The following is a 13037-nucleotide window of genomic DNA, read 5'->3' on the forward strand; positions in this document are numbered from 1 at the left end:
GGCTCAGGGTGCCTGGTGGATATTTCCCTGAGCTGCCTCCTCTCCCAGCAGCTGCACCAGATGAATTTACACAGCGTGTTTGGAAAACGAGGGTTGGGATCATTTACACGAAACAAACAAGACAAATATTTAAACAAATAAACAGTCTGGGCCTGCATGAAAACACAATGAATTCTTCCCAGGCACTGTGAGTCCCTGCAGGGTTGGAACCACTGCTCTCACAGTGGTGACATTTCACAAAAGAGGGCAAAAAGCACCAGGGAAAGGCTGAGATGGTCCTTTGTGGTGATGGTGCCTCAGTGCTGCAGGCAGCCAAGATGGGCAGTTGGGTGGGCTCCTTCCCCACTCCCTGCATTGCCCAGGCACCCACGTTGCCCACCAGGAGGAAAAGGCTTCCCACATCTCACAGAGCTCAGAGGCCAAAGGCTGATCCACACTCAGCGTTACAGCTGGAGCATCTCCTCTCCTGCCTTCCACTCTCTCATCCCCCTGAAATACTAAGATTAATGACTTTGCAAACTCTGCCCAAGCGCTCCCCTCTGGATTTTCCACTTGAAGACTTCCTCAGCCACTTCCACATGACCCAGTCTCTGGGACAGTAAGCTCTGTTTTGATCTGAAATTCTTCATATTAATAATGCCATACATTATATTTGACAGCATCTCACTGATTCTCTGACTTCCATGTGGCAAAAACTTCTGACAGTGTTATTGGCTTTCCCTTTTTTATTAACTGCTCTGACTGGCAGTGAAATCCCCAGCAGAAAGGGATGATCCCAGGGGAATTTTTCAAAGGTTAGATCCTCTCCTGCTGATGCAACGTTTTTGTCATTATTCAAGAAGACAGATTAATCACTCAGGCCTGTATCCTAATCACAGTAGGAAAAAAAAACCAACAAAGTCAGTCAGGTGCTTAAAAAAGGTTTAAGCATTTAAATACACTTCACAAATTCAGTCCCTGGTAATCAAACACTGGAACAGGGGGAAGAGCAAAGGGAGAGAATGAGACAAAGGAGCAGACGTTCATTACAAGCTCAAAGAGAACGAAGCAATATGGCACCAGGAATGGAAAACCTTGCTGGTGAGATGTAAGGATCTGGGTTTTTTTCTTAACCAGAAGGTAGAGACTGGGACAAAGGGTACCAGCCTTCAAGTGCAGTAAGAAAGGTAATTATTCACAGCTTTTGAGGACACTGAAGCTACAAGTCCAAGTCACTCACAGATGGTTTCTTTAGGTTATACTGCCAAATAGCTCCATAACTTCTCCAAAAAACATAATACTCTGCTGTGTTCCTGCAGTGCAAACACCCAGGTGAAAACACACAGACCAAGAAAAAACAACACATGAACTGGGCAGGAAACTTGCATTTTCTCCATGTCCTCACTCTAAGCTCAAGGCTGGAGAGCTGAAATGAAACTTTATTGATTCAAACCTGAAGTAACATCCCTCAGATGGACAAGGAAAAAATGGATATCTTGGGACAGATTCTATTTGCCAAACATATATATACACACACACATATATATAGTGTTCAAAAGGTGTTTATCCTCAATTGCTCCCAGATCAAGTCCAACCTTTGACCAAACACTCCCCACTAAACCATATGGCAAAGAGCCATGTCTGCTTGTTTTCTGAACATTTAAAAGAAAGAAATAAAAATAATAAGTAAATAAAAAAATTAAATAAAGCAGTTGTCTTCAATGTCATGGCTCAGAGTGGCATTGCTGAGGAAGAAAGGCCTTTGCACTGTTTTCACATGCAGACAGACAGAGGGGTAGTTGTCTTCGTAAACTTAAAAAAAAATCTCAACAAAAGTGTTGGGACTTTTCCTAAATTCCAGTCTTTGAATTCCATTACATAACAAAGCTGACATGGTTTGTCTGCCTTCCAAACATTCCAGCAGCAGCCAGTGATTTAAACCAGATCATTCAGTACTTGTCAGATTAGTGTAAATCCCTTCCTAACATGTGGGACAGAATAAGCTTAAAATTAATAAAAATAAATCAGAGATTGCCCTAAGTTGAAATGTTCTTATTAACTTCATTAGGTGCTGCATCTCACTCCTGCACTACTGCAAGACTCCGTGCACAAAGGTGGACACAAAAGAGCAGCTCACCTGCCTCTCATCTTGCCTGGCATATTATGGGAAAATGTGACTTTTAGAGGAATTTATAAATCTTTTCAATTTATAGATTATTTCTTAGAAAGAGGAATTTATCACATTCAATTGAAAATTAAAATCTTAGTGCCTTTTCATCCCAGGTAATGAGAAAATGCATTTGCTCTTTATTCTGCAAATCTCCTTATTTCAGCAGACAGCCCTTTTTAAGTGCTGCTCTACATTTGCCACGGTGAAGGCATTTCTTCCTCAGGTTCCCAAGTATTTGCTCTTCTGGAGAAAAGGCTCTCCTTTTGTCCCAGGGATATTTTGTACTGGGTACAAGGGGAAATGCATTTCCACTGTTCCCCGAGGAAGTGAAGGTATTTTGCCTAAATAGTTAATTCTTTCCCCTCCTAAAGCACATTTTGTGCCTGTGCACAACCACTACCTGTGCACAACCACACCTAGATTTAATTGTAAAACCCAGATAAGTATTCAGACTAACCAATAATTTATTTGCCTAAATGTTCAAGAGAAGATGTTGAATTTATTCTTGACATCCCCCCCCCCCCCCAGTAGATAATAGCTCACATAAACATGGCATGAATATTCAATGTTCAAGCCTTAAAATCTGGACTGTCAGTTAGTTACATAAATCGTGTAATGTTATTGCTTTTCCTTCATGACATATGTAACTAAGCAAAAAATCATGAATTCAAATATTAAATTTATTACATTCTGCCCTTTTCAGGGGGATAAGTGATATTGAGACCTCAGCTCAGCAGGAGATGGGTCATGCTGTCCTGAAGGCAGAGAATCAGAGGCAATTGTCAACTCAAAATCCAAATGATGCTGTCTCTTCTGGATTAGAATTTACATAATGAGCATTATTGTCCTGACAAGGCTCAATTTCTCAGTTATTCCCAAAAATTAACTCAAAATACCAAGAAGAGGGCTAAGCCTAGACTTGGTCTTGAATTTTGATGAAGATGCAGAAAGACCTACATGTCCATGGCCACCACTCATTGCCAGTCAGCACAGCACCTAAAGAAATGGTAATAATTGCTGCAGCTCATTGTGATCAAAAATAAAAGCAGTGTGAAAGGAGGAGCTCTCTTCAAAAAGGCAGGAAGAGACATTTGTCATTTAAAACAAAAATTGAAGACTTCTGAGGGAAAAAATGGCAGAATAACCTTCGAGTAAGAGGTATTGAGGTACTAAAGGGAGTAACCTTTAAAGCCTGCCTACAAAACGGGTCTCTGAAGTCCTGAATCATAATAGCAGAGGGAAGGAAGAGAGCACTGAAATACCTGAACATTAGCCCAGAATTTTCCCAGAGATGAGGGGGAGTGCAGAAGTTTCTTGCTCAACTATTCATTTTCGGACTCCTAAGTAGCACAGAGTGCAAGAGGAAAGGAGAAAAGAAGGATAATAGGAGGGGAAATAAATCTCTTCCTTTAAATACATTTAGTGGTGTAGTGATAGGAGTAGGATTACACTCAATTTTATCTGAATGGATAACACAGGCCAGGATATTATCTGTAGTTTTCTTAAAATCTCCTCTGAAACACGGCTTTAGCGTTTCTGCAGCAGCAGCTCTGCTCCCTGACTGTGCCATTTCCCACAGCACTCTGCTGCCCAGGTTAACCCTCAGCAACATGGGCCTCATGGCACAGCCCAGAAAAGAGGAGTTTAACTCAGGGGAGAAACTGAACCAGTGAATAGGGTGGCAGGAGTCCTGAGCTGGGGAAATTATACGAACCACTTGTGTAGAACAGCATGGATCCACCAGGAACACAAATAAGCTGAGGCTGCTGTTAAACAGACAGAAGAGGGAGAAGGGATTGCAGGAAGACCTACCTAAAAAATCAGCTATTTGCATTTCCTTGGTTTATGCAGCTGAGAAACCATTCAGCACTTTGCAATGACTGTTTTTATGTGCAATCTTACCAACCAGCACACCTGGAGTTGTGCAGTCCAGGCAGGTTACAGCTCCTGGCTGCTCCAGCTCAGTGTCCTGAACAAAACACACACAGCCCACCATCACAGGGAGGCAGGAATGGGTGACCCCAGTGAAATCCTGCAGCTGTTTGGTCTGAATCTGCCACGCATTCACTTCAGTGAGTGCCCCATGGCAGGGTTACACCTCCCAAATCTCACCTTGCTTCACATTCACACCTTCTTACAAAGTTGTTACCCAGAGACTGGACTGAGACTGTTTTGTGTGATCTAATAACACAGTGCCAAACATGGGAGAGAGAAATAGATGGAGATTAGTTCTATTTTAGTGGCAAACTTCCTACTGGTGCTTAATTAACAATATTATAACAGCTAATCACTTGGTTGCTCCTACCTCCACTCATTTTCTCGGTGACACCAGGGCACACGACAGGGGTGAGTGGCTGTGCCACGTCTGCTTGCAATAATCCCTCACTTCATGAAGGGCTCTGGTGCCATTAACTGGGTTAATTGGGTTCAGAATTGCTGCCAATCCAGACATCTGTGCTCAGCTGCTGCCACTTAAGAAGAAAAAAGAAGCTAAACACAAGTTCCCCAAAACACTGCTGATGAGAAATTTGCCCCCAGACAGCTTTTACATCCCAAAGGATTCCTGGAGAGACAGAAGGTGTGCAGGGGAGAACTCTCCTTCCTGGCAAGATGTTCCTCGTTCCAGGAGTTATCTCCTGGAACACAATTTCCAGAACATGAACCCCTAATTTCCTGCAACAGATGTGGGAAAAATTCTAGTTAAATAAGACTGGAAATGTAAATGGGCTTTGGCAAGGGGAAAATCTCAAAGGAATTCTTTCAGCCAGCAAAACATTTATTTTCAAGTAATCTTCAATATTGGAGATATCTCAATTCCTCTTTCTCAGAAAATAATACTGGGTGGAAGAAGTTACTGTTTTCTGGCTTGGAAATGTTCCCCTCTCTTCCTGGCTGAGGTGGGCACAGGCTGAGGAAGCTTTAAGTGCTGTGTGTAGCAGAAGAGTTACAGGTAAATGGTAATTTACCTTCCTGAATGTATTGAATTCGACAGCATTTGGTGAAAACTCACAACTAAAGAGATTTTTCTGAGTGAAATTGAGAGGTTTGGGCTTTTTCCTTCCCTGCAGCCAACATTTAGTGTATAACTGTTCTCTGTGATTGACGTTACGTTTCAGAAGAGAGTTTTGTTTTGGGGTTTTTATCTGCTTTAGAGAGTGACACTGAGTTATTTCGTGGGATTAGTGATCTAAATAATGTGAGTGGGTTGGTTGTCATGATCAGCAGAAGCTAAAGCAGAGCAGCATTTGCTCACTGCAGAGATTCCAGATGATGCAGTGGGCCACAGCAGCTTATTAAATGTATAATAAGCTCAAGGAACCTACAAAAGGAATCAAAATCCTGTAACACAGGGAAGCAAAGTTCCTGAGTACCAGCATGTTCCTGTAAGACTCTGAGGTGACATGAGATTATTATAAAGTATTTAGTGAACAGACTTCTAATTGAACACATGAGTATAGGAAAAAAGAATTTAGGACAGTGTTTTTCTGAGAGGAATTCCGAAGTTTGGCTTCACCATGCCAGTCATTGCTGCACTGCCACGCTGCTGAGGTGGGAATCAGCCTCTCTGCTTTCACTGCACACCATGTCTTCCAGTCACTAAAGCAGCACCATTTGAATCTGTACGTTGTTTCTAGAGATCTTTTTTGGCTTTCTGTAATTTCCTACACTAAATTCCCCCAGCATCAAAATATTCCCACTTTAATCAGACCCTGCTTTGATTTCAGACATGATTCTCCTGACTTTGCCTTGCAGACCTTTCTCTCTGCAGCTGCTGTCTCCCAGAGAATTCTCAGCACACCTGCCTCCGGCCTCCCCCTTTCATTTGATGGGTTGCTACCAGTCTGCAGTGTAAAATAACAATGCTTTTGGCAATTCTTGAGCTGCTGACTTCTACAAAATACATATAACTCACCTACACCATCTTCCCACCAACACACCACTTCCAGCAGAGTCAGGCTTTGTCTGGATGGTATTTACAGGGTTGTGTCCCCCAGGCAACACAAATCTTGCTCTCCAGAAAGCCCCGTGTGCTGGTTTAATACAAGATGTGTGGGTGGGTGATGGAAATCTCGTTGGACAGTGGAAGAAATTGGAAAGAGCTGCAGGGGAGTGAGGGCACTGCCAGGGGCAGCTTCATCAAGGCTCTCAGCTAGGGGGGTTCTTGCAGCCGGGGAAGACACTCCTCAGGTTACAAACACCCCCTTGTTTCTCCAGCCCCACAGTATTTCTGGTACTGAGTCCTGCTGCCTTCTGATTCACTTCACCATTATAAAGTGAGTGTTGCTCCTCCCTCCCAAACTCCTCGTGGCTGTTTGAGAGTACGGGGTGAGACTCTACAGAGGACAGCAATGACATTTGAGCCAGGCCATCCTCTGGGTAAGTGAATCACAGAATCCTTAAGGTTGAAAAAGACCTCCAAGATCATCAAATCCGACCTTTGACTGAATACCCCCGTGCAAAGTGCCACTTCTACTCATGTTTTGAACTCTTCCAGGGATGGTGACCCTACCAACTCCCCAGGCAGCCTGTTCCAATGATCAATCACTCTTTCAGTGAAGAGTTTTCTGGTATCCAACCCGAACATGCCCTGGTGAAACCTGAGGCCATTCCCAAACCACTGGGAGTCTTCTCCCAGCATAGGGGTCAGAGGGCACACAATGAACACAACATACAAAAGGAGCAAGACACACAGGAGAACAGCACAGGAACCAGCAGAGAAGACCATGAAGCATGAAACTTGCACTGAGTATTAGCAAAATTTGGGAATCTGCCTCTATTCCACTCCTTGAATATCTTCAAATATTCCATCCCCAGTGAAATCCCTGTGCTGGAATTGGTGGGGGTCTGCCAGCAAAAGGAAAAGAGTCCTTTAGGCCAGATTCCTTAGCATTGTGCTTATTGGGCACTTTTCTGATCTGGGGACATATGTGCTGTCTCAGGGGGTGTTTAACCATTTTTCTCCAATAGGAGGAAAAGTTTTTTCATTCCCTTTTGTGGAGAAATATAGGAAGGCCTCTGCTCATGTAAAATGTAAGAAGATGTAATGGAAGTTTCACAATACCCTTTCAAAGTACCTTAATACACACCAGGCAGACTATTTCAGCTGCTGAATTCATTCTACATTCCCCTGCTTTCTGTTCGAAGCTTGTGAAATATGGTGTTTTTATTATTAGGGTGCTGTCATTTATAGGTTTGACTTCAGTCATTCGTTTAGCAAAAAAACTCTTTGTCCAGCCAAAGAGAATAATTTCATCTCTGTCCAGCTGGGGAATATCTATTGATGCTCTTTGGCTGCAGCTGAAACTTGGGGCAGACCCTGCCACTCATCTTTTGTTTTCATCTTATTCCTCCCAACCCGTAAAGTTAAACAAATTATTTTAAAATAACCAACGTAAAGAGCTCATTCACTGGCAGAAGCTGGAAGAAAATCTCCTACTTGCACAGGAGACATTACTCCAGAAGGGAAAGGGCAAAAGAGACATTTACTATTCAATTATAGACCCACTCTTATGCCAACAAAGGTACTGCAAAATTTGGTCTTGGATTTCCATGTGAAAGAAGAGACTGAGAGCTTTGGGGTGCTGCAGATACAATGTGGGCTGCCTTGTTGAAGACTCGAATTCAAGCCAGATCAGATCTCACTGCAATGAAATAGTAGAAATTTTATCATAAAACACGCACCACACCCTCTCCCTGGATTTATAGGGCATTTGAAAGAAACCTTACACATTGGATTTATAGGGCATTTGAAAGAAACCTTACACACACTGGTTTGTAATGATGATGAACTTTCATTACCTTGCTCTAAATACAGAGGTCAGCCAGCAAGAGCATGGCAGGAACAAGAGGGTGTGTCCTTCCACACACATTAGTTGAATGCACAGGACTTGAAAAGAAACCATTTTGTTTAAGCTGAAAAGAGAAAAAAAATATTTGGGTTAATAATTTTGGGCTCCTCTCACTGCAAACTCCCTACTCAGAGGGAAAAAAGTGCAGTGAAAGGCAGCGAATTAGCTGTAAAGGGCAGGTTTTGACCTGATAAAATTGGTGTGGTTATTTAGGGAGCAAGTTTTCATTAGGGTTGCTATAGCAATTGGAACAGTTTGACAAAACCTAATGAAGGATTATGACAGAAATAGAGAAAGATATAAGCCATCAAAAGCCATAGGAAGAGAAGCTTCACAGATTTCTGAGCAAAATCCCTCTGGAAGTACCCTGATCTCCCTGGAAGATATCACACTCATTTCAAACATCTCTCCAGGGTATTCAGTGAGCAGTGACAGCAATACAGAACCGAGTGCCCTCTCCACTGCAGAGTTACTCATGGATTTTCCCCTCTGAGAGCCACACTTAGTTATTAAGTGCTTTATTATAGAAACACTTGGCACTTGCATGGCACTGCTCATCACAGGGCACTGCAGAAAGTTACTCCTGATGCTGGGTGTTAAACTGCTCAAAGAGGTATTAGACACGTCCTGTGGCTGAGTAAACTGAGCCAGAGACATTAAAGGACCTTCCTGCAGCCTTTCCAGGGATGGAACAGGGAAGGACATGATGTGGGGAGCTTCCAGAGCCCAAACAAACCTCACAGCACAGGAGCAGGGGGGACCTGCAGAGCCTCCCCCGGGGTGAGCAGCTGCTGCAAAACGTCTTCTGGGTCCAGCTGAGCTCCTGCTGCACAGCAGAGCCTCTCCAAGGTGTAGAATCAAAGCTGCTCTCTGGGGGGTTGTTCTCAGCTCAGACTCTCCGTGGGGCTAAAAGTGATGCTCAGGAGCTGCCTAACAATATTTATTCCACCATGGAATGCCCAGCACAGCTTCTCTCACTGGGTTTTCCCTCAGATCTGAGACTGAGAAAAAAAACTTGCCTTCAGGTCAGCAGAGCAAATTCTAAACAATTCCCAGGCAAGTCAGCTGCACCCAGCTGTCCATCCCTCACAGGAGCAAGGAGGGTTCCTGCCTCACCTCCAGCTCCCTCTTGTTTTGCTCTGCCCTTATGGTCAGAGCCCTCATTTCCAAAGGTACCTGCAGACCTTCAGACCCACAGCCAGCTCTCAGAGGGAGAACAGCACTGATCTGAGGTTGTTGTGACCCTTGGCTCCATCACTGGGCAGAGATTCTTCAAGGGACAGACCCTCAAACGACAGACACCCACCTGCAGCAGGGGCTGAAACAATTCCTGCTTTGCTAGAGGCTTCTGAACAGTGTCCTTACAGTATAAGAATCTAAACCAACAATAAAACTTCTCCTTTACATGGCTTGACTGATATTAATGGAGTTAAATGGAAGATAACTTGATTCTGGGCTTTGAAGCTGCTAACCCTAGGAAAGCCCTGAAAGCCTCCTAGATTTGCTTAAGGAAACTATAAATTATGATTTGAGTTTAAAAGCAAAATTCTTTCCTATTTTGCCAGAACTGGGAGGTCAGGTTCTGGGCCAGCCAGCCCTGGGGTACTGTGGGGACAGCCAGGACCAAGCAGTACAGTGGAGAACATGCAGAGCTTCCCTCTGCTATGGGAAATAACAGACCAAGCATGTTTTCCAAACATTTCTGCTAACAGCTCTATAAATGAATTTTCTCTGTTCAAATGTATCAGTCTGGTGGCGAGCGTCTGGAACGTGCCTGAGCATCGAAAAACGTGTTTTCACATTAACTTTGTTTCTGGCAGAAAAACTGCAAAATATTTAACACGTTGGAGGCCTTGATGCATCAGGGCAGTTTGTTAACTGTGCTGTGGTGGCTCTAACTCACTGCTGAAAAATTACCTTCAGACTGCCTGAGTCAGACAGACGCAAAAGCAAACAGAGAGCTGGCTCTCTGGGGTCAGGGCAGAGGGCACAGAGAGCACAGAACACTCAACTATTTACTGGTTGCTGCATTAAACCTCGTTTAATCTCCATCACAGCTGATGCCCCACTTGAACCAAAGCCATGAGCCTGCTGGGTGCTGTGTCTGTGCTGAATTTTGTCAAGGGCCTGGAGTGACAGGGCAAGGGGGAATGGCTTCCCACTGCCAGAGGGCAGGGATAGATGGGATATTGGGAAGGAATCCTTCCCTGGGAGGGTGGGGAGGCCCTGGCACAGGTTGCCCACAGAAGCTGTGGCTGCCCCTGGATCCCTGGGAGTGTCCAAGGCCAGGCTGAAAAAACCTGGGCTGGTGGAAGGTGTCCCTGCCCATGGCAGGGGGTGGCACTGGATGAGCTTTAAGGGCCCTTCCAACTCAAATCATTCTGCAATTTTGTGTTTTCTCGCCCCAGACCTGGAGAAATACTGGTTTAAATTCAGAAGCACAAGCTTTTAATCTCCCTCTAGAAAGTTTTTCTTACTGTTAACTTCAATAACTCTGGCTATTTCTCTTTGTCATATCAGATGGCTAATCCCTCTATCAGGTTCAAGTTCCTCAGTCTAAACGCTGGGCCACAGCATTCCCACTTAGCATTTAGACTAAAGACTCAGCACTGATAGAAGGATTAGACATTTTATATTGCCATGTTTCATATTCTAATGTATTTGAGTCCAGACAGTGATTTCCTTTGCACGCTTTTGGATTGCTGCCTTTCAGTCTCAGTTTAAGTTGCTTCGTGCCTGCACAAAGGGATGGGGAAAATGGCATTTCCCAGCCAACGTGAGCACATAATGTGCTCTTGAGCAGAAAACGGAGAAGAAAAGACACTCTTTCCATTTTGCATTATTCATTCAGCTCCAGCTATTGCTCTTGATACCCACTGCAAGCACATGCAGGTGTGGGAGGGAGCTCCTACCACCTATTTGTCTCTTTGTCTTGCAGTTGGTCCAGCCTGGCTCACCAGTGAATGCCACTTTGGAAGCAATCACTGATAATTTACGAGTTTCAACTCACATCTCCCTTGTTCAAAAGGAAGGTGATGAACTTAAAAGAGGTCCATAATCTAATCATTTCTACAGAAAAAGACTTAATACATGCAAGGGCATGAGCAAGTCTTAAAGATGAATATATGAAATTGTAGTGGTGAGCATAAGAAGAGGGTTGTATGTTAATGATCTGCAACATTTTGTACAGAGAGATTACAGTTTGGTTCTCAGTTAAAATATCCTTCCTTTCTGAATGAAAAGTCTTGCACAATGATTACCAAGAAAAGGGAAAGGAACCTCTTTGTCTAGATGGGCTACAATAATACATTGTATTATCATTATTATTATTATTATTATTATTATTATTATTATTATTATTATTATTATTATTATTATTATTATTATTATTATATACACCTAATAAAGTCCTGTATTATAACCTGTTTCACTTTTCACTTCTTAAAAGACTTTATTTTGGGTAACAAACCCTTACAGGACATTTGCAAAGAATCTAACACCCAACACAGTGTTACCCTGACAGCACAAAGACATTTCTCTGATAGCATGAGGCAATTTGGAAAAACAAAAGAGAAAACAAACAAACAAAAAAACTAGTGGTAAAGGAGAAAGAAATTCTGGTTTCACTTCTTCAAAGGAATGGGGAAGGGAGGTTTTCTGATGCTTGAGGGAAGTAAACTCAGCAGGTGAGGATTTTAGGTTGTTCCAAGCATGTCAGTGATAGAAGAATGAAAAATGTGCACTTACTTCTCTGTGGGAAAGCAAAAATCCACAGAGCTTGGGCCAGGTCTGCTCTAAGGAGGCTCTTGGTGGGGCAGAGTCAGGCCCCTGCCTGCTCAGAGAGGTGCTGAGTGCTTTGGCAATGATGAAAATGAGAACTATGAATCCTCCTACGAGGGGTCATTCTGACTTCAGAACAGGCTACTACAAAATATGTGCATGTCTCAGGGTTCAAATCTAAACACAGCTTTTCATTTAATCATTGAGCTCAAAATTTATGATTTTAAAGTAACAAGGACCTGATTTTGCTGGAGAAAAATAACTACATCTGGGAAAAAAAAAAAAAGCTTTCTAAAAAAAAGCCCAGCCCCTCTGAGTGGGGAGATGCTCAGAAAACACAAGGAAACAATGATAATAACAGGAAACAAAGCAGGAAACTTTGATTAACTTAAAACATAATAGTCACAACATCTCCCAAACACTTGCCTTCATTTCCCTGCCTGCAGTCACTTGCCAAGCTTCTCTCTGCTATTAATGTTCACTCCTACACTTCTCACTTCTCCAGGGTCACCACGGAGTGACTGCCTACAATATGTTTGGCACAGCCTGGAGTGAAGGGGTCACACCATTAGGCTGTCATTTTCTTAGAACTTCAAAACAGCCCTAAAAATAAGAAGTAGCAGCATTTGGGGGAAGTTTTCAACATATGGCTACATGAGCAAATTCTAAACATATGGGCTATCAAATGCATTCAAGATGTGTTAAAGCCCATCCAGTGATCCCCAGTCAGTTATTACAGGAGATTTCATGAGAGGAAGGGGAGAGGTGCCCTTTTCAGCCTCACAGCCAGTCCAGGGGCACTTCATCCACAGAAGGATTAAAATTCACCTCATTTAAAGGATATTCATTCATTTATTGCCTGGGAATTTGTATAGTAAGAAACTCACCTTTGGGATTTCTCATCTTTGGTTCTCATCCTAAATAATATCCTTTTCCTATTAAAGAAAAAAATAACAGTCAAAATATGCATTTAAATTAACTTCATACAGGACATACAGGTGAGCTGGTTCATCCATCCTCTCTTAAAAATGAAAGCAATAGGAGATATTGTGGATTGTATTATCCCACTGGGAGACAGAAATAAACCCTAATGCAGAAACTTAAATCACGACTCACAATTTACTAAAACAAAGCAAAACCAGAAAGAAATATTGTATCTTCTCTTTCTATAACAATATCTAACATTAAAATGACAGCAACAGCAGCTCATAACTATGAAGAAGTAACTGATGAAAGTCAATCTTTTATGATACCAAAAA

The 13037-nt window shown here is 42.9% G+C and overlaps 1 long non-coding RNA gene across 2 annotated transcripts in view; it reads right to left on the bottom strand.

Moving 5' to 3' along the window:
* The window catches only part of LOC135422763 (uncharacterized), a 50838-nt gene that overhangs the window by 22642 nt on the left and 15159 nt on the right, over positions 1–13037 (bottom strand). For both annotated transcript variants that reach the window (XR_010434580.1, XR_010434579.1), the window contains exons 4-5: positions 12666–12713; positions 7949–8062 (exon numbers count right to left, since the gene is read on the bottom strand). This is a non-coding gene — a long non-coding RNA (uncharacterized LOC135422763). The remainder of the gene's footprint in view (positions 1–7948; positions 8063–12665; positions 12714–13037) is intronic.

This window comes from Pseudopipra pipra, chromosome 15, assembly GCF_036250125.1.
Source record: "Pseudopipra pipra isolate bDixPip1 chromosome 15, bDixPip1.hap1, whole genome shotgun sequence".
In the NCBI taxonomy this organism is placed as follows: domain Eukaryota; kingdom Metazoa; phylum Chordata; class Aves; order Passeriformes; family Pipridae; genus Pseudopipra; species Pseudopipra pipra.